Source organism: Topomyia yanbarensis, chromosome 1, assembly GCF_030247195.1.
Source record: "Topomyia yanbarensis strain Yona2022 chromosome 1, ASM3024719v1, whole genome shotgun sequence".
Lineage (NCBI taxonomy): Eukaryota > Metazoa > Arthropoda > Insecta > Diptera > Culicidae > Topomyia > Topomyia yanbarensis.
Window position 1 is genome coordinate 102111238 of NC_080670.1, and position 21926 is coordinate 102133163.

At 43.1% G+C, this 21926-nt stretch overlaps 1 long non-coding RNA gene across 1 annotated transcript; it reads right to left on the reverse strand.

Annotated features, from left to right (window-relative positions):
• Positions 1-19414: 19414 nt before the first annotated feature.
• LOC131677155 (uncharacterized) lies at positions 19415-21512 on the reverse strand. The gene is made up of 3 exons (XR_009303294.1): positions 21187-21512; positions 20493-21050; positions 19415-20439 (listed from the first exon to the last, which is right to left on the reverse strand). It is a non-coding gene; the product is annotated as an uncharacterized LOC131677155 (long non-coding RNA).
• Between the last annotated feature and the right edge of the window lie 414 nt (positions 21513-21926).

The window sequence follows — 21926 nt, forward strand, 5'->3', positions numbered from 1 at the left end:
TTAGTAATTTTACTAATCTTTTGTTTTTTTATATTTTTTCAATGCAACCTGTCAAAATTTCGCGAGCCTCCGTGCGAAATAATACCATTGACCATTATTTCGCAAAGAAAAAGTTTGCCTTGGTGACAGCGCATAGAAAGCAGCGCTATCTCGCGGAAGTATTATGAAACTTATCGTTTGTCGAACCGTGTCTCGGCTAACTGCATTTTTCGTTATCGTTTTCGCGAGAGCTGCGTACCGCTTACGAAATGGAAACGAAATTTTTTTTCGCGAGCATTTCGCGACGTTTTTTATGCATAGGTTTTGTATAGGAAATTTCATTTCGCAAGAGGTGCATACTTAGCTTTAAAGGAAATTACACTTAAAATTTAAGTGTGCCACTCGATGACACGATCGACTGTAATCACTTTTAAATTTTAAGTGTCAACGTATTAAACCATAAATGTTTTGACCATGACATCCAAGTTTTTGACAATTGCGGCAACATTAAGTGTCATCGCAATTAAAATTTAAAAGTCAGCGTACTAGATCATAAATGTTTTGCCCATAACAGTGAATAATGCACACTTTTTTCCGAATAGATTCGACTCATAAGATTTGACTTTCAAACCACACTGAAAACTCAAGTATTTTCCTTTTGCTCTTCAATAAAATAAAACTTAAAATATAAGTGTGTCACATTCGTAACCCAACTTTGTACCGGGAAACAAGTGCTTTTTGTTCTCTCCGGTGTGGTTTAGTTTTTTCGGTGGTACGAAGGTGCTTGCTGTGGCAGAGGCTGCAGTAAAGCATTGCTAATAAACAGTCCCGCGAGTGATAATTGTTACCTGCGATATCAGTTAAAGTAGTGCAGTGAAGTGCGTTACTAAACATTTTTCTTGCCTGAAAGACGGCTTTGTTTAGACGAGCTATATCAGCTCTACTGTGTGAAGGTCACGCGGGTGACGGATAAAACAAATGAAGGATTAATTCACCTACCAGCTCGTCAGGAACCAACTGGTGAAGTGTTTCGTTTTTTACTTTTCTTATCGATTTTTTTCTTTTTATTGCTTTTGATTTTTTATTTTGATTTAAGTTAAACAGTGCGGTCGAGCGTGTTGCTCCCGCAACAAAATGGAACAAACAGAAGGATCACCCTCCGAAGAGGAATATTATGAAGAAGAAGAACGTATATCTGATACTGAGACAGATAATGTTATGGTCGATCCACTTCCCCCACTTTCCCCCAATGTCTCACAGCCCCCCCGAGTCAAGGTTTACCAGGATGGATCCGCTGGTCCTTGGGTGGTATACTTTCGGCCCAAAAACAAACCGTTAAACAGCATAACTGTTGCACGGGAGCTGACAAAACGTTACTCGGCCGTAACCGAGATTAAAAAGGTTCAGTCAGATAAACTGCGCGTAGTCGTTACTGACTTGAAACAGGCCAATGATATCGTTAGCAATAGCCTCTTTACGCTGGAGTATCGCGTCTACATCCCTTCTCGTGATGTGGAGATCGACGGTGTGGTAAGTGATGCGGGTCTAACTGTCGATGATCTGATGAATGATGGGGCTGGCCGATTTAAGGACCCTAACCTTCAATCAGTTAAGATTTTGGAGTGCAAGCAATTGCACTCAAAATCCATCGAAGATGGAAATTACTATCCAGCAGACTCGTTTCGCGTAACCTTCGCCGGATCTGCACTTCCGAGCTACGTTGAAGTGGGAGGAGCTCGTCTACCTGTACGCCTGTTTGTACCGCGGGTCATGAATTGTTCCAATTGCAAGCAGCTAGGTCACACGGCCACCTACTGTAGCAACAAGCAACGGTGCGGTAAATGTGGGGAACGCCATGCGGATGATACTTGCAGTAGCCCCGCTGAGAAGTGTGTTTACTGTGGGGAGAATCCGCATGCACTTTTGACATGCCCAACGTACAAACTTCGCGCGGATAAACTGAAGCGATCCGCCAAAGATCGCTCCAGACGCTCTTACGCAGAAATGCTTAAAAGAGCTGTTCCACTTATCTCCGAAAACCCATTCGCTCTCTTGCCAACTGACGATAACGCCTCTAACGACCCTTGCGAGGGGCATTCTTTGGCTCCGCTTGGAAACTCTAGGAAAAGACCTAATCAAAACTCACCTGAACTTCCTCGTAAGGGTCCTAGGTTGTCCCAAACAAGGGTACAAAATAAAAATAATTCATCAACTGGAAGTGCTGGTACAAATCCGAAGATAATACCTCCTGGTTTTGGGAAATTGAGATACAACCAGGAGTTCCCAGCACTCCCCGGGGCACCAAAAATCCCAAGTGCTCCAATTTTACAGTCAGAAACTCAACCTAAAACGGGATTCCTTAAATTTTCTGACATTGTGGACTGGATATTCACAGCTTTCAACATTACCGATCCTATGAAAAGCTTGCTGGTTGCTATTCTACCAACAGTAAGAACATTTTTAAAACAGTTGACTGAACAATGGCCCCTCCTTACAGCGATCGTATCCTTCGATGGCTAACTTATTAGACGGAATCAGGGATCTGATCACTGTTTTACAGTGGAACTGCAGAAGTATTATCCCCAAAATTGATTCATTAAAACACTTGCTAAATTACAATCATTGTGATGCATTTTCCCTATGTGAAACATGGCTAACTTCTAATATAAACCTCAACTTCCACGATTTTAACATTATCCGCTTGGATCGAGAAGACTCATATGGGGGGGTACTTTTAGGGATCAAAAAGTGCTACTCCTTCAATCGAATCAACCTCCCTTCGACGCCAGGCATTGAAGTTGTCGCTTGTCAAACAACAATCAAAGGCAAAGATCTTTGCATTGCTTCTATTTACATTCCTCCTAGGGCCATGATGGGATATCGAAGATTCTCCAATGTGATTGAACACCTTCCCTCGCCCCGCCTGCTTCTTGGAGACTTTAACTCTCACGGTACGGGGTGGGGCTGTCTATACGACGATAATCGATCTTCGACAATTCAAGACCTTTGTGACAGCTTCAATATGACAATTCTGAACACAGGGGAAATGACACGAATTCCTAGACCACCTGCGCAAGCAAGTGCACTGGACATATCTTTATGCTCGACATCACTACGGTTAGATTGCAAGTGGAAGGTAATATCTGATCCCCACGGTAGTGACCACTTACCAATTGTAATTGCAATCACCACTGGTTCAAGACCATCGACACCAATCAATGTTCCCTATGACCTCACACGAAACATTGATTGGAAGAGCTACGCTGCTGAGATATCCAAAACTATCGATTCAACACAGATACTTCCCCCGGAGGAAGAATATAAGTTTTTGTCCAACTCGATTCTCGATAGCGCGATTCAAACTCAGACGAAACGAGTACCCGACGTGAACACCCAAAAACGTTCTCCCAACCCGTGGTGGGACAAAGAGTGCTCAGACGTGTACGCGGAGAAAGCTGCCGCGTATAAAACCTTCCGGAACGACGGGTTAGTTGCTAGTTATCGAGTGTACGCGATATTAGAAAAGCGAATGAAAAATTTAATGAAAGCTAAGAAACGCAGTTACTGGCGCCGGTTTGTCGACGGGTTAACAAGAGAAACATCGATGAGCACTCTTTGGGGCACGGCCCGACGTATGCGAAACCGTAACAGTACTAGCGAGAGCGTGGAATATTCAAACCGTTGGATATTCGATTTCGCCAAGAAGGTTTGTCCGGATTCCGCCCCGGCACAGAAAATCTACCGCGCCGCGTCGCCTTACAATACCGCGAACGAAACACCGTTTACGATGGTGGAGTTCTCACTTGCTCTCTTATCATGTAACAATAAAGCCCCGGGGCCAGATAGAATCAAATTCAACTTATTGAAGAATCTGCCAGACTCTGCCAAAAGACGCTTGTTGAATTTATTTAATAGGTTTCTTGAGGGTAACATTATCCCACATGACTGGAGACAGGTGAGGGTCATCGCCATCCAAAAACCAGGAAAACCAGCCTCCGACCACAATTCGTATCGTCCGATTGCAATGCTGTCCTGTATCCGGAAGTTGTTCGAGAAAATGATCCTGTTTCGGCTCGACAATTGGGTCGAAACAAATGGCTTACTGTCAGATACACAATTTGGCTTCCGCAAAGGCAAAGGGACGAACGATTGCCTTGCGTTGCTCTCAACAGAAATTCAAATGGCATATGCTAACAAAGAGCAGATGGCATCAGTATTCTTGGATATTAAGGGGGCTTTCGATTCAGTTTCGATCAACATTCTTTATGAGAAGTTGCACCAGCATGGTCTTTCGCCAATTTTAAATAACTTTTTGCTAAACCTGTTGTCTGAAAAACAAATGCATTTCTCGCATGGCGATTTATCGACATCACGATTTAGCTACATGGGCCTTCCCCAGGGCTCATGTCTAAGCCCTCTCCTCTACAATTTTTACGTGAATGACATTGACGAATGTCTTGTCAATTCCTGCACGCTAAGGCAGCTTGCAGATGACGGTGTGGTCTCTATTACAGGTCCTAAAGCCGTCGACTTGCAAGGACCACTGCAAGATACCTTGGACAATTTGTCTGCATGGGCTCTCCAACTGGGTATCGAGTTCTCCACGGAGAAAACTGAGCTAGTCGTATTTTCTAGAAAGCGTGAACCAGCGCAACTACAGCTTCAATTAATGGATCAAACTATTGCTCAGGCTTCAACATTCAAATATCTCGGGGTATGGTTCGGCTCTAAAGGTACCTGGGGATGTCACATTAGGTATCTGAAACAGAAGTGCCAACAAAGGATCAACTTTTTCCGTACAATAACTGGAACATGGTGGGGTGCCCATCCAGGAGACCTAATCAGGTTGTACCAAACAACGATATTATCAGTGTTGGAGTACGGATGTTTCTGCTTTCGCTCCGCTGCGAACATACACTTCATCAAACTGGAGCGAATCCAGTATCGTTGCTTGCGTATTGCCTTGGGTTGCATGCACTCGACCCATACAATGAGTCTCGAAGTGCTGGCGGGCGTTCTACCGCTGAAAAATCGATTCTGGGACCTCTCATATCGATTGCTCATTCGATGCGATATTCTGAACCCATTGGTGATTGCAAATTGCGAAAGGCTTGTCGAGCTTAATTCTCAGACCCGATTCATGTCCTTGTACTTCGATTACATGGCACAGAACATCAATTCATCTACATATAACGTCAACCGTGCTCATCTCTTAGATACTTCTGATCCAACTGTATTTTTCGATACATCCATGAAGGAAGAGATTTGTGGAATTCCGGATCATATTCGCCCACAAGTGGTCCCAAATATTTTCTATAACAAATACCATCAAGTCGACTGCGCCAAAATGTTCTACACTGACGGATCAATTCTCGACGGGTCCACAGGCTTCGGTATCTTCAACGAAAATCTTGCTGCCTCATTCAAACTCAATGATCCTGCTTCAATTTACGTCGCAGAATTAGCTGCCATTCAGTATACTCTCGGGATCACCCTCCCCTCAGACCATTACTTCATCGTTTCGGATAGTCTCAGCTCCATTGAGGCCATCCGTGCGGCGAAGCCTGGAAAGCACTCACCGTATTTCCTGGGGAAAATACGGGAATATCTGAGTGCTTTATCTGAAAAATCTTACCAGATTACCTTGGTTTGGGTCCCGTCACATTGTTCTATTGCGGGCAATGAGAAGGCGGACTCTTTAGCCAAGGTGGGCGCATTAGAAGGCGACACTTACGAAAGACCAATTTGCTTCAACGAATTTTTCAGTATCTCTCGTCAGAGGACGCTCGATAGTTGGCAAACCTCATGGAGCAATGGGCATCTGGGACGGTGGCTACATTCCATTATCCCGAAGGTATCAACGAATGCTTGGTTTAAGGGGTTGGATGTGAACCGGGACTTTATTCGTACGATGTCAAGGATCATGTCCAACCATTACTCGTTTGACGCGCATCTCCGTCGTATAGGGCTTGCTGAAAATAATCATTGTGTTTGTGAGAACGGCTATCACGACATCGAGCATGTTGTTTGGCTGTGCGCAGAGTACTGTGTTGCCAGGTCCCAACTAATAGATTCCCTTCGGGCCCGAGGTAGATCACCCTATGTGCCAGTCCGGGACGTCCTGGCAAGCCGTGACCACCCCTATATTTTTCTTATCTATATCTTTTTGAAAACCATTGATGTCCAAGTTTAATACATTTTACCCTCTCTCATTCACAGTAGAATCTCACCAACCTATCCCTGTATCTACAATATGGCATTGCTTCACGAGTCTTCGGTGCACACTCTTCTTGATAACCGTCTATCCAGAACATCATGACATACCGCACATGCAGATGATATAGAGTGCCAATAATTATCCGAAATATCGACCCTCCCCTCGCCCCTGCGATTACAGGCTGGAAACTACAACACTACAACAAAGTGTGCATATCCGCCACAATGATCAATCAGCAAACGACGATGTCAATTACACAATATGTATCCCACTTCCTACCTTTTTCCTTTACTTACATAAGAGGGGAGCAAGCCGCCCCTAAATACGGCTTTCCCTTCCCCCACTAACATGTGACATGTAATATAAAAAAAAAATGAATTATCGGCCTCGTTAAGCTACAGCCTTTGGGCCTAAATAAACGTATTTTAAGATATAAGTGTGTCACCTGATGGCAACGGCGTATATTATCGCATTTAAATAGTAAGTGTAAGCTTATTAAATAGTAAATGTTTCGCCCATGTAAACCATGCTTTTGACAATTTCGGTGACATTATGTGTAAAAACATGCAGAAATATCTAATTCAATGCATGGCAAATTTGGAAGGTTTTGGATGGTAAGTTAATGCTTGAAAATATTTATTTGCATAATTGATATATTAGCAAGTGTGTACAGATAATGTAATTTATGTTCCTTATATTTTTTTGCAGCTGTATGATTTATATCGGATGCAAAAAGAGACGCGGTAATGATGAATTTGTTTAATTCGTATATGAAAGAATAATATTTTATTATCTTATTTTACAGAATGTATATCATTATAATATATTTTTACATTCAAATAAAAAGATACTTAATCAAACCAAAGAATCTTTATTGTCATTGATATACAAATGTTCTCCCATGTAAAAATTAATATTTTTGCGCATGGCTTTTATAGGAAATGATTTAATATTCAAGTTGATGCCAACTTAAATTCGATATGAATTTCATGCAATATTTATTTGTCGCACACTTAATTTGAATACGTCATGCATTTGAAACTTAAGTGTGCGGTTTATTGGATCTAACGTGTTTTCAAAGAAGTGCGTTATTAAGTGTCTGACACATGAGTTCTAAGTGTCAATACAGTTGCGGCAAAATTAAATGTTAAACACTTGAATCTAATGTGCGGATTATTTGAAGTGTGGAATTATTTTTAGCCAAACATTTGAAAAGAGCCTAATTGCAAAATGTTAACAAATTAAATTTTCATGTTTCCCATTAAAAATACCTAACCAAACACGTGCATAACGCAATAATTATTTATATTATGATGAATTTTGATAACGATTTTATCACGAATTAAAAAAAGGGCCTAATTGATTTTTATGACTGAACTGATTATAAAAGGGCATAACTAGCAACACAGAATTATTGTATTATAACCTAGGGGCATATTACTCTAAGAATGTAAAACAAATTTGCATCAAATAAAAAAAAAGCATTTAATTTCCATTTTTGTAACAACTTTGCACTCCCTCACAGAAAAGTTTGTTCAACAAACGTCCTACGCTGATCCACTTTGTTCGACGTTTTGTCGAATGTAGGGCAAGTTTTTTGTAGGGGTTCGATGTCTTGCACACAAAGCAAAATACATTACACGCAACGCAAAATACATTATGAATTTCTATTTTGATGGAAAGAAATGCATTTAATTTCGCTGAGTTTTAAAAATGCATCACAAGTGATCTACCCCCAGATTAAAACTGATTGTAAAAGGCTTAGGAAAGCAGCTCAACAACCACCTCGATGAATTAATCGAACTAGAACTACTTTAAGCCCAACTTTTCCATAATTTGCATACATGGCCAATGGTTTTACGATGTTCAATGGGGCCAATCTGACTATCAAATTAGATTTCACTTAATGCTTCTAACTTTCGGTGTAATATCAGACCTGAAAAGCATTTTCTTGTATTAGGTATACAAGTAGAAGCAATTTGCTCAATCAAACGCAATAAAATAGTTTCAATTTTCTAAGGCTGTTCGCAACGCTTATTATTTTGTTCTATATGGGCTGTTCTATTTTACATCACCGACTAAAACAGATCGATCGCAATGCTGAGATGCAGTTCTATTTTTCGAGCACTTTTTAGATCAGATTTAAAACAACTCGCCTAATAGACTAATAGTCGTTACAGTTGAAACCTGGAAAATCTAACCAGCGACAATCGTTTTTTCTCTTGTTTAGTACCAATCCATGATGTCGGAAGTTGTGCGCTGTATAGCGCATCGTTGTACGAATATAGCGCACTACTTCCGACGTGATTCCATTGTTTAGAACCAGAGAAAATACGATTTTCACTGGTTGGATTTTCCAGTTTTCAATTGTAACCAGAATATTGTTTTAAATTTTGCACAATTTGAAACAAGAGTAGAACACTGTTTCAAATATTTTTCATTAGTATGTGTGACAATTGACAGCAGAAAACGCAATATGTGTCACACAAGTGATAAAGAATAATAAAACCGAATAAACTATATTTAGAACAGGTGGCCAGATCATCGCATTGGGAAATCCGTGTTCTAGATGTATTTTGACAGATCCAAATTATCCGACATTTTGAAACAAATTTACATCACAGCATTGCGATAGGATAAATAGGATTAAAATGAATTATTTGACTACAAATTCTTTTGCAATTTTCTCAATGTTTACGTTTTGCAGATAGGCCCTTTTCAAAAGTTTGGTTGGATATCAGTCGCTGAGGGCAAAGGCCTTAGTAGAAAGGTACGCAAAGAGTGTGCAGAGAGTGAAGCCAAAAAAGTCTACCTATCGAACAAAATTAGAATCCAGCTTTGCTGTAAAGATGTAGAGTTTTTGTCTTCACTCTTTGCGCAACTATTCTCTATAAACTGTGGCTGAGGGTTGCTGTGATGACACCAGGAGGGTGTCACTCCTGTCATCCGCTATTGAGATATACACGGTTAAATAAAACAACCTGCAGAAAAGTTCTTTTAACTTACTTTTGAGTTGTGTGTCGCTTTCGCACTTACTAGTGTTGTCAAAAACAAAAAGAGAGATTCGACTCAGTCGAGGTCTTCCGTGGAGGAAGGTACTTTTGAGTTGTTTGGGGTGAACTCAAAATTAGGTAAATTCAACTTAAATTTGAGTATGAAAAACCTATCAATGAGTTGTAATTTTTGCCGTGGTTAAATGGAAACTACCTTCAACACGGTTTACCTAATTTTAAGTTCCCCCACGATACCACGAGATTGAGTCAAAGGAACTCAATTTTAGGTAGTTTTTCGTTTCCGTGTACAGACTTTGATATTGCGCACTTCCCACCAACCTGGACTCCGCACTTTCAAAGTGCGAGTGATCTCAAAACTGCGAGCTGTCAAAACACATGTATTTCCAGTGATAGAGATGGACCTTTCATAGACAGACCAGTCGAACTAACCACCCGCATATTTGGTGACCATTCCTGTAAGATAACCGCAATGGTATTTGAACCTTAAAAAACCATTCCCTGAAGTTTCCTCTTATCATTAACGAAACGATAAACCAACGCTACCAGCAATCATATTGACTATTCCACTTATGGTCAGCGCCACTTGTACCATTTACCGAATAGGTCGTTAAGTAACGTTACCATTCAAAAATGCTGATTTCCTCGAACAAATTTTAGGGCATATTATAAGGTGAATGGTGATCTTATAATCCATTTTTGCGGCACTACATTATGTTTATTGGATTTTTTTTTTGACAATATGACAAATCGTGACACAAAACAAACATGGTACCATACCACAAATCGTTTCAATCATTTGGTGTATTGTGACCACAGATAACCATTTCTCGAATAGTACAGTTATAGTTTTCGAGTGACACTATGCCATGGGCAAAATGTGATGAGTGTGTATAATAAACTACTTTATCGACACTATCAAATGCGGCAGATGTAAAAAGAACTTTATAAATGTTTTTTTTTTATTCACCCAAGAGCCTCTTCCCCCTCCCCCCTCATCAGTTCGAATAACTTTTTTTATTCTATCGATTTATGGTAATCTGTGATTTGATTGCATGCCGTCCTCCATGTTCGCTTGTTGATATCTTATGGTGGTGGTACTGCCGCTTTTACCAATTGAGCTATTTCTGTAATCTTGTGGAACGTATTTTGGTCTTCATAATAATCTAGCCACAATCGACTTTAGGAAAAGGGTAAATCGACATGTCATATACTAATAAACGGTTGATGATTACAAATGGCCATGAATGTAAGAGCTGAATAATTACGGAGCATACCGTATATGGTTGGAACTTCAATTCAAATTTTCCCTTAATTTTCCTTGAATTGGTTTAAGAGGAGGTTTGCGAGCCTTTCGGTGATGGTGAGCCGTGTGTTTGATACAATACATTCATATATAATATATAAACCGTTGAATCTGGTTGGTTAGGCAAATCGAAAATCTGGATGATGCATCCGTTATTAGAATTGACCGTCTCTCCTCGTCTTGACAGGTGTAGCAACTTCCGGCAGCTGTGTACTTACGTTGTTAAAAAGACTCGTGAAGTATACGAAAAATGTAATACATTTAGATTGATCCACTTAAGAAAAAGGTATAAGCTCGGGTATTAGAGCAGGATTAGAAATTCTTGGGTTGCTAGAACTGCAATACATGGTGTTAGCCCTTCTCTAGAAGTCCATCCTAAATTCGTGAAGCTCCTTCCTACTAACAGAACTTCTTAAACGGCAGTGTTACGATGTGATATATTTCGCCATATACGAAATTTGATTATGATTAGTTTTACCATTTTGCTGAATGTGCTTATAAACAAATTGTTGCTATAGATGAAATGTGAATTAATCTAATCGACCTTCGCTGAGTAAAACATTATTGACAGCCTTGTGGATTCATTTCACCTTTTACAGAAAGGTATGAAACTTTAGATTTTGTCCAAAAACGAAACCTATACGCCAAAAATTAAATTTGGAATTTCTTTTATCCAACCTAAATAATCTGATTTCCATTTGGTAAGAAATAATAATAAAGTATTAAAGCACTTTATTCATGGATAAATTATTTTTTTTCCCAATAAATATGTGCAATAAACAAAGATTTGTTATTTCATTTTAACAACACATTCAATTCAATATAAAGGATTACTGTAAACTGTAACCAAACGATTCGACTTTAGTAAACTCCGCTAGCGAATGACGGATCCCAATAGTAGCATGTCTGTAATAACATACGTACATGGAACTATTGAGAACCAGAGCTACAGGTCCAAAGCCCTGGTAAAGGAGGATGGTTGTGATGATCCGGGCCGAGATCACCACGTAAAGCAAGGTAGGGCATAACCCCAATTCCAAGGCGTGAAGCGACCCGTACCGAGGGATGAATGATCGAGGGGGTGAAAAAGATGCTCGATCGTTAACGGAGCCTGTGGGGTACCTGGGCAACCCCCACAGTAAGCGTCCCTTACCACGCTAATGCGGAGCTCTGGCGTGGCGGACATATATTTCTCGCGCTACTCGTGGGACTATACATGGAGGTAAATAAGAATAAAAATAAACAGACGGAGGTGCCCCTTCGCAAGAGGGGGTTTGGCGAGGTCTCCCCCCCGTGGGGAGAGTAGTGGAGCGATGAGTGCTGCATCCGAAAGCACCAGTGACCCCCCAGCAGCGGTAGGCAATATCCCTACCAACGCATCGGAGGGGCCAATAGCTGCGATGCGCAAAGTAGCGAAGCAACTCGATTCTATAATCGACTTCGCTAGCGCAAAGCAGAACATAGCCAAGGAGTTGAAGTTGAGCCTCTTGGAGCTTCGGAAAGCTGTTCGTGTCGCAAGACAGGAACAGCAGGCATATGTTGAGAGGGTGGAATGTCGGGAGAGGCCCGACAGAGAAACCCAGACAGTGGCCTCCAATAGGGAGGAAAGAGAGAAGGTCGATAGAGGTTCACAGACAGTGGCCTTTACCTTCTACGGAGCAGCCACGTCGATCGGAGCGGCGACCGAGTTCCCCTCGAAGGGAAAGGGCAATCGCAAGACGGCATCGAATGCGAAGCGCCCTAGGAAGTCGCCAGGCGAGGGTGCCAAAACCGACACCACTCGGCGTGCAACCGTCAAGGTCAAACGCCGCCTGGGTGAGGTAAGCGAGGGCGAGAGTGACCTCGCTGTGGAGAGCGATGGTACCAGCAACCCGGCACGACCGGGGCAGGGGGGCTCAAACCCCTGGACGCTGGTTACCAAGAAAAAGCCGGCACCGAAACCGGAGGTACCGCGGCCTGCGAGGAAGGCCAAGGACAGAGGCGAAGCCTTGTGGTTAAAAACCGACAAGGACAAATACGCCGATGTCCTTAAATCGATGAAGGCGGCCGAAAGTCTCTCGGCCCTTGGGCAGGATGTGCGCAGCGTAAGACGCACCAACACGGGAGAGATGCTCCTGGTGCTGAAGCGAGGCGCACAATCAAGTGCAGTATATAAGGCCTTGGCCCAAGAGGTCCTTGGTGAGGGCGCCCAAATCAGGTCGCTAGGTGCGGAAACAACTCTCCAGTGCAAGCACTTGGACGAGTTCATGACCGCAGAAGACGTCGTCGCAGCCGTCAAGGAGCACTGCGGCGTCACAATCGAGCGGGCCTCTGTGCGATTGAGGGATGGACCCTCTGGCACCCAAGTAGCCTACCTCAGGCTACTGAATGCGGATGCCAAAAAGGTAACCGAGAAAGGGAAGCTGAAGATCGGCTGGTCGGTATGCCCTATTAGTATACCCCAGCCGCCTTCAGTGGACAGGTGCTATCGGTGCCTAGAATCCGGCCATAAAGCTTACGAATGCAAAGGCATAGACAGGAGCAAGCTATGTCGTCGATGCGGCGAGGAGGGGCATAAAGAGCGGGGGTGCACTAAGGCATATAAGTGCCTTATCTGCACCGCTAAGAAGCAAGCCCATAAACATGCTATGGGCGGACCTTCGTGTCCCTTCGGCGAGTTAAATAAGAAGAAGCCATGAGAGTCACACAGCTAAATCTTAACCATTGTGCAGCAGCCCAACAGCTGCTGTGGCAGTCGGTCTCGGAGTCGAGGACAGATGTCGCCCTCTTATCAGACCCGTACAGCATCCCTGCCGGCAACGGCAATTGGGTGTCGGACGGGTCTGGAATGGTGGCAATCTGTAAAACGGGAAGGTTCCCGGTTCAAGAGGTAATACACCCCTCCGCCGAGGGTGTGGCGATTGCCAAGATCAATGGTGTGTTCTATTGCAGCTGCTACGCCCCACCAAGGTGGCCAATAGAACAGTTCTACCAGATGATCGACAGGCTCTCGTCGGACCTCGTGGGCCGGAAACCGGTAGTAATAGCGGGAGACTTCAACGCTTGGGCAGTGGAGTGGGGCAGCCGCTGTACAAATAGCGGGGGTCAAGCGCTAATGGAAGAGTTTGCGAAACTCGATACTGTGCTAGCTAATGATGGCTCCGCTAGTACATTCCGTAGAAACGGAGTGGAGGCGTGGATTGATTTGACCTTTGCCAGCCCGAGTCTGGCTCCAGGCATGGAATGGAGGGTAGACGAAGGCTACACCCATAGCGATCATCTAGCAATCCGCTTTAAGATCAACTATGGTGTGCAGCATCCGAGGGCGGGAGATCCCTGTCAGGTACGCGGGTGGAAGTCCAATCACTTCGACAGCGAAGCTTTCACCGCGGCCCTGGGACTGGAGGCCAACACCGACAGTCTAAGCGGGGATGCGCTGGTAGCTGTTCTATCACGCGCGTGCGACGCCACTATGCCGAGAAAAACACTGCCAAGAAACGGTAGATGCCCGGTATACTGGTGGAGTGCCGAGATTGCAGCTCTACGGTCAGCCTGTCTCAGAGCTAGACGTAGGATGCAAAGAGCTCGCACCGAGGATGCAAGAGAGAACCGCCGTGAAGCGTTTCGAGCTGCGAAATTAGCCCTTAACAAGGCTATTAAAAGCAGCAAGAGAGCGTGTTTCGACAACCTGTGTGAGAGTGCCAACGCGAATCCGTGGGGTGACGCCTACAGGATTGTGATGGCCAAGACCAAAGGGGGCTCCTCACCCCCAGAACGGTCTCCGGACCGGTTGGCAACGATTATCGAAGTACTCTTCCCGTCTCGAGCCACAAGCCCCTGGCCACCTGCACTACGAGACAGTGCGGGCACGGTCGAAATGGTGGCTCCAGTGACGAATGAAGAACTACTCGCAGTGGCCAAAAGCCTAGCAATGAACAAAGCTCCAGGGCCGGATGGAGTTCCAAACAACGCTCTCAAGGCAGCGATCATAGCGAACCCAAACATGTTCAGGCTAGCTATGCAGAGATGCCTTGACGAGTGCCGTTTCCCCGATAGATGGAAAAGGCAGAAACTGGTGCTGTTGCCGAAGCCCGGGAAGCCGCCAGGCGACCCATCGGCGTACAGACCAATCTGTCTGATAGACACGACTGGCAAACTGCTTGAGAGGATCATCCTCAACAGGCTCACCCCGTACGCGGAAGGTACGGACGGTCTGTCAAGCAACCAGTTTGGCTTTCGGAAGGGTAAGTCCACAGTGGACGCTCTCAACTCAGTGATAAATACTGCCGAGATAGCGATCCAACGAAAAAGGCGAGGTATTCGATACTGCGCGTTAGTGACACTTGACGTGAAGAACGCATTTAACAGCGCAAGCTGGGATGCCATCGCGCTCTCGTTACACCGGTTTAGCCTACCGGTGGGTCTGTACCGGATCCTGGAAAGTTACTTCCAAAACCGCGTACTGATATACGAGACCGATGCCGGTCAGAAAAGGGTTCCGATTACCGCCGGAGTCCCGCAGGGCTCGATCCTAGGCCCGGTGCTATGGAACCTCATGTATGACGGGGTTCTGAGACTGAAGTTCCCTCCTGGGGTCAAGATCGTCGGCTTTGCTGACGACGTAACCTTGGAGGTCTACGGGGAGTCAATTCCTGAGGTAGAACTAACCGCAGAACACGCGATTAGCACGGTGGAGGAATGGATGAGCGCGAGAGGCCTGGAGCTCGCTCATCATAAGACGGAGGTAGTTATCGTCAACAACCGCAAGTCGGCACAACATGCAGTTATCCATGTGGGAGAAGTCGCGATCACTTCACAGCGAAGTCTGAAGTCTCTCGGAGTCATTATAGACGACAAGCTGACCTTCGGCAGCCATGTCGACTATACGTGCAAGAGAGCGTCGACTGCTGTTGCGGCACTATCGAGAATGATGTCCAACAGCTCAAAGGTGTGCGCCAGTAGACGTAGGTTACTGGCAGGCGTTGCCGTATCTATCCTCAGGTACGGCGGCCCGTCATGGTCAAGAGCACTGAGGGTAACCAGTTACCTACAGAAACTGGAGAGCACCTACCGCGTGATGTGCCTCAGAGTGATATCTGCCTACCGCACGGTATCACACGATGCATCCTGCGTGATAGCGAGCATGATGCCAGTCGGGCTGGTCATTCGGGAAGATGAGGAGTGCTTTGAGCTACGTGGAAATAGGGGAGCCCGCGAGCGCACCAGGGTGACCTCGGTCGCCAGATGGCAGCGTGAGTGGGACAACTCCTCGAAAGGTAGGTGGACCCACCGGCTGATACCTAGCATATCGAGCTGGGTGGGAAGACCCCATGGGGAAGTTCACTTCCACCTGACACAATTCCTGTCAGGCCATGGCTGTTTCCGTCAGTACCTCCACAGGTTCGGGCACGCGGAGGTCCCAGTCTGCCCGGACTGCCCAGGTGTAGATGAAACTGCCGAACACATACTGTTCGTATGTCATCGGTTCGACGTCGAAAGAAGAGCAATGCTTGACGTCTGTGGCTGGGACACAACCCCGGATACCCTTATTCAGCGGATGTGTCAAACGGTGGAGAAGTGGAACGCAGTCTCGGCTGCTACCATCCAGATTGCCAGTAGGCTACAGGTAATCTTCAAAATAATTTATGAAGAGGTGCCTATTAAGAAAAAAAGACGACACGGCAACTCGAAGCATCCCGTTTGGTATAATAGACAAATTAAGAGTTTGAAAAATAGGAAGCAAAAAGCCCATAAGCTATATAAGAAAAACCAAAATAATGAGGACTTGGAAAAATATTTCGACATTTGCGATAAACTAAATATGGCCATAGATTCTGCACTTGCGGATTATAATTCAAAAACGGAACAGCAGATCAAATCTTGTCCAAAGAATTTTTTCAACTACGTCAAAACTAAATTAAAATCAGACAATTTCCCATCAACAATGCACTTGGATGACAACGTACGTGATAAATCGGAAGAAATCTGCAACCTATTTGCAACATTCTTCCAAGAAATATATACGACTTTTTCTGAACAAGACCGTGATCGCGATTACTTCGCTTTTCTTCCCGATTTTCCTTTGGATATTAGTGTCAATCATGTCATAGTGGAAGACATTTTCAATTCTCTAAAACATTTAGATGTATCAAAAGGATCTGGCCCTGATGGAATCCCACCATTATTTATGAAAAACCTAGCAACCGAGTTAACTGCCCCATTGTTCTGGCTGTTTAATATGTCTTTGCAATCTGGACAGTTCCCTAAAATATGGAAAAAATCTTTTTTAGTGCCTATATATAAATCTGGCAAAAAATCTGACGTACGTAATTATCGTGGTATAGCCATAATCTCCTGTATTCCGAAACTTTTCGAATCAATCATTAACGAAAAAATATTTCTTCAAATAAAAAATAGAATTTCCAACCTCCAGCATGGCTTCTTCAAAGGTCGTTCGACCTCAACAAACTTACTAGAATTTATTAATTATACACTGATTGCAATGGATAATGGAAACTACGTGGAGGCACTTTATACAGACTTTAGTAAAGCATTTGATCGCATTGACATCCCAATGTTACTTTATAAATTGACAAAGATCGGCATTGAGCCTGGGCTACTTACATGGTTAGAATCATATCTCTCCGAACGTCAGCAAATAATTAAATTTAAAGGAAAGCAATCTAATCCAATTAAAGTCACCTCAGGAGTTCCACAAGGCTCTCATTTAGGCCCTCTATTGTTTATTTTATACGTGAACGATATCTCCTTCATTCTCAAAAAACTGAAAATACTAATTTATGCGGACGATATGAAACTTTATTTGGAGATAAGAAATGCCGAGGATATTAATACATTTCAAAACGAAATACAAATTTTCCACATGTGGTGTCAAAAAAGCCTCTTACAACTGAACGTGAAAAAGTGTAATTCAATAACCTTTAGTAGAAAACGACAAACACCGAATGTTGAGATTACCTTAGGAAATCAGACTGTAGTAAAATGTGAAAGAATTAGGGATTTAGGTGTTATATTAGATTCAAAGTTAAATTTTATTGATCATTATAACACAATTATACACAAAGCTAACAACATGCTCAGTTTTATAAAACGCTTTAGCTATCATTTTGAAGATCCTTATACAATAAAAATATTATATATTGCATATGTTAGGTCGATATTGGAATATTGCAGTATTATTTGGTGTCCTTTTTCAAGTAGACATGAAGAACGAATAGAATCGGTACAAAAACAGTTTTTATTATTTGCCCTTCGTAAATTAGGATGGACAGCATTCTCTCTGCCATCTTATGAAGCACGCTGCTTGCTTATCAATATTCAAACATTAAAGGAGCGTCGCGAATTTGCAATGCTCTCATTCATTAATAATATCGTTTCGCATCGTATCGATTCAACTGAAATTTTATCCAAATTGAACTTTTATGCACCTTCACGACAGCTACGAAATCGAAGTATATTTTCAATAACTCCTTTTCGCACAAACTATGCAAAATATAGACCCATAAATCGAATGATGTCTATTTATAATCACTATTGCGACTCAATTGATTTTACAATGTCTAAACTGAAACTAAAGCAATATTTTATACACAAAAGAAATTCTAACGCGTAAGAGGATTCAGTAAAAGCCAAAATTGCTTCATTCACGAAATATACACATTAGTAATTAAGGAAATCTGTAGTCTACATCGATTGACGAAATAAATAAATAAAATAAAAATCTGGCGAACCGAGCAACAGACGGCGGGCACGGCTAACTAGTGATTGGTTAGCTGGAGCGAAAAAGGCCAAGCGCAAAATAAGAGAGTGAATGGTCTGTTCATGCCGAGGTAGGTTGGCGCAGCGAATGGCAACCGCGTAAGGGGTAAACCCAGCCACCCCGAAGCAAGACAGAAGAGTGAGTGTATAGGCGTATAAGTGGACTGCCTCATGCCAAGACGGGAGGGTCGTAGCGTAGTATGTTGGAACTAAGCTATCGATGCCTCATGGCGTGGCAGAGGAGTGAAAGGGTGAGCATCCAAGTCAGTCTCACATTGCATGTTAAGGGTGAGCATAAAAGTCAGCCTCACAGGTTGGTAGAGGCTAGCACAAAAGTCAGCCTAGCAAGGAATGAAAAAGGTGAGCACAAAAGTCAGCCTCGCATGGTATGTCAGAAGTGGGGCCTAAGGAAAATGTCCCACATGGGATGCCAGAGGGAGTGACAAAGGTACAATAGAGTGGCACGATTGAGAGTGAATCAGGTGATAGGGTGAGCACCCAAGTCAGCCTCACATGGATGGGTAGGGCGAGCACAAAAGTAAGCCTAGCAAGGAATGAGTAAGGTGAGCACACAAGTCAGCCTCGCATGGAACGTAAAAGGTGAGCACAAAAGTCAGCCTCATGTGGGAGTGTTTGAGAGTGAATCAAAGAGTGATTGAGAGAGCACCCAAGTAAGCCTCATACAGGATGTATGATCGCGTGAGTGAGAGTGAATGAGTACATTCAGTACAGCCATCCCCCCAGAAGTAATACCGAGAGGTAGTTCCTGGGAGGAATGATGGCGGAGCCCAATGGAGTTTAGTCGGTATTAATGGCTGGTCACCATTCGAGTCCGACATGCCCCCAGTGCACCCCGTGTGGTAGATTGGACCCTACCGTTAGCACGTGTACTGGGCTAGGACATAAAGGTCTTCTCCATTGTAAAAAAAAAAATCGATTCGACTTGATGTGAACATTATGGTAATCTTGTAAGGAAATTGTAACGATACACGTTTTTCTTTAAAGCAAACCTTACAGAACCATATGAAAACGACTAGTATAATTGTGACTTCAATACAAATCGTTTAGATATATTTTTTTAATAATCCTGCGGAAGCACCTCAATTCTTTTCTAACTTACAATATTATATTATAACTATTCCCTATATTGTAATAATAACTCGTATCTTCATTCTATATTTTCATATAATTTTACTGGAAAACGCATTTATCGTAATATCATAAATAGACTTTAACGTATGTGGTTACCATAGCACTTATGATTTTTGTATAATATGGAGGATTCCAGATAAAGTTTTTATTTATGCGGGCAGTCTATGAGAAGAATTTAATGAAAGAGTGGTAAGTGCGCAGTGCGCTTAGAATCCAGTTTTTAGTGCCACAAACAATAGTAGTCAACATATGTTGGCCTAGCCGGCTCTAGGCCCATGTCGCCCGTGCAATAGCATTGGGTTGTTTTGATTTCAACAAAGGCAGATGTTGGCTAGGACAAAATGGCTGCCTAGCAGGAGCCTGGATGACACTGCATATGCTTGTTCATCAGTAGTTGAATATGTGTCAGTCGAATTATTTATCTATTAATTAAATATTAATTAATTAATAATATATCTATTACCTTATCACACATTACAATTAGTCCAAGCCCGATTGTTGGTTGCAAGTACAACCGGGACCGTACACTCAAATCTGGGATCACCAGCACTGACGCAAGTGCATGTGCTTCCAACAACTCCCGATTCGCTTCTTTCCTCATGCCTTAGATTTTTTTTTGACGAACAGAACTCGCAGGATGTGATTTCTTCAAGTCCGTGTTAGGAAATTGAATGTGCAGAGCCAAAAAATAATTGGAGAGTCAAAACTTCGCAAACCTTAGCAACACACTTCCAAGTTGGTACGATAATTTGTTTCTGTTAACTAATCAACAGCAGTGTTATTTCGTGCACATACTAGAATCGATTCGCCATTTGAATTTACCAGCTGATAGACGTTTCACAGTTTTACCCGCTAGGGCAGCTTTTGAATCAGCTATTTTATTTAACGACCTACATCTGGGAACGAATCAAATCAGGCAAGCTCGGAGCACTGAAGCACATTGGCAAATTGTTGATACGGAGTGTAACATCATTGGAACCATTTTGATGGCCGTATCCCAATATCCACGAGTAGATCTACAATTAGAATCGCTATTATCAGTGCACATTCTCTCAAAGCAGAAAAATACCTTCTTAGATAAAATCCACCGCATAGCGTAAGGCGCACTCGACCTGTGACTGATGTTTGTATTTCAATTAAAAATAAATATCCTGTCTTGTCCGTAAATATTGGGAACTTTCATTGCACACCAATGATTTTTGCAGTTCGCTTGTAAATCCCAACATCAACCTTCATGTCAACATCGAATAGACAATTGTTTTCTTGTTCAATCCCATATTCCATCGAATCTCAACGTTCTCCTGTGTCTGGTTTTCTTTGGAATGCATATTACAATCTGCTTCGAGCTTCTCCGAAAATATGTTGGAATCGAAAATATGTGGAGACTGATGGTCAAAATAAGGTCATTGAACTGGCGACGATTCCTTCTCAATGAGTTTGTTTTTCCAATATTGGAATATTGCATCCACGGTACAAGCTTGCTGATATGCGCCGCCAAAACCTGACGTGCTCGTAGATCCTCTCGATCGATGGAAACCTTCACCGTCCAGAATAAGGAGCATCTGTTCTTGTTCCCAGCTTAATATCTCCTTGATGTCGTTCTGTGCTGCACATGGTTATCTGTTAGCTAGGAGTAAGATAATTAGAGTCCATGACTATACTGCCGTGATACGCATAACAGTCCCATTTGCTATGGATTTCCTATGCAGGTGGGACTGTTATGCTTATCACAGCAGTATAGTCTGTATAAGGCGTTTGATTACCTGCAAAGCTGACAGCAACACAACCGAATTTACCTTGGTAGGGATGAAACCAAAGATAAACACACTACACATACCACACTAGTAGCACTCTAAGCGGTTCATCGCCAAAGGAACTATCGCCGTGCAAGGTATCTCCGCCCGGACCGAGGTGATTCTGCAGCCGTTTTGCACATCACTAGTATGCTTGGCCCTTGAATATCACAGAACGGACATGGGTGCGAAAGAAGTTTCTGATTTTTCACTATTACATCGCCTTCGTGCTACAGCATACTGATGCCAATAATCTCCGATGAATTCGAGTCTAGTCGACGTTCGAATTTGTTAGTGAGCTGCAAATTATAATTGAAACATTGTAAATCTTCATACTATGTTGCGTTTCGGCTTCGCCTCATCAGAAACCGACACTAACACATTGTCGGAATAGATTAGCGCCGGCTTGACGCAAATCCCTTAAAACTAAAACACACTATGTGTTTCAATCAAACGACTGATCAAACGTGATGTCCCGTTCGAGCAGAAGTTCTGTTTATGCCGATGAGACACAAGTGAAGCCGAAACTTGTCTTGGCTTAGCAGGCCTATGCGAAAGCACTATGCTATATTTCACCCTAAAGCTAAGTATGCACCTCTTGCGAAATGAAATTTCCTATGCAAAACCTATGCATAAAAAACGCCGCGAAATGCTCGCGAAAAAATTTTTCGTTTCGATTTCGTAAGCGGTACGCACCTCTCGCGAAAACG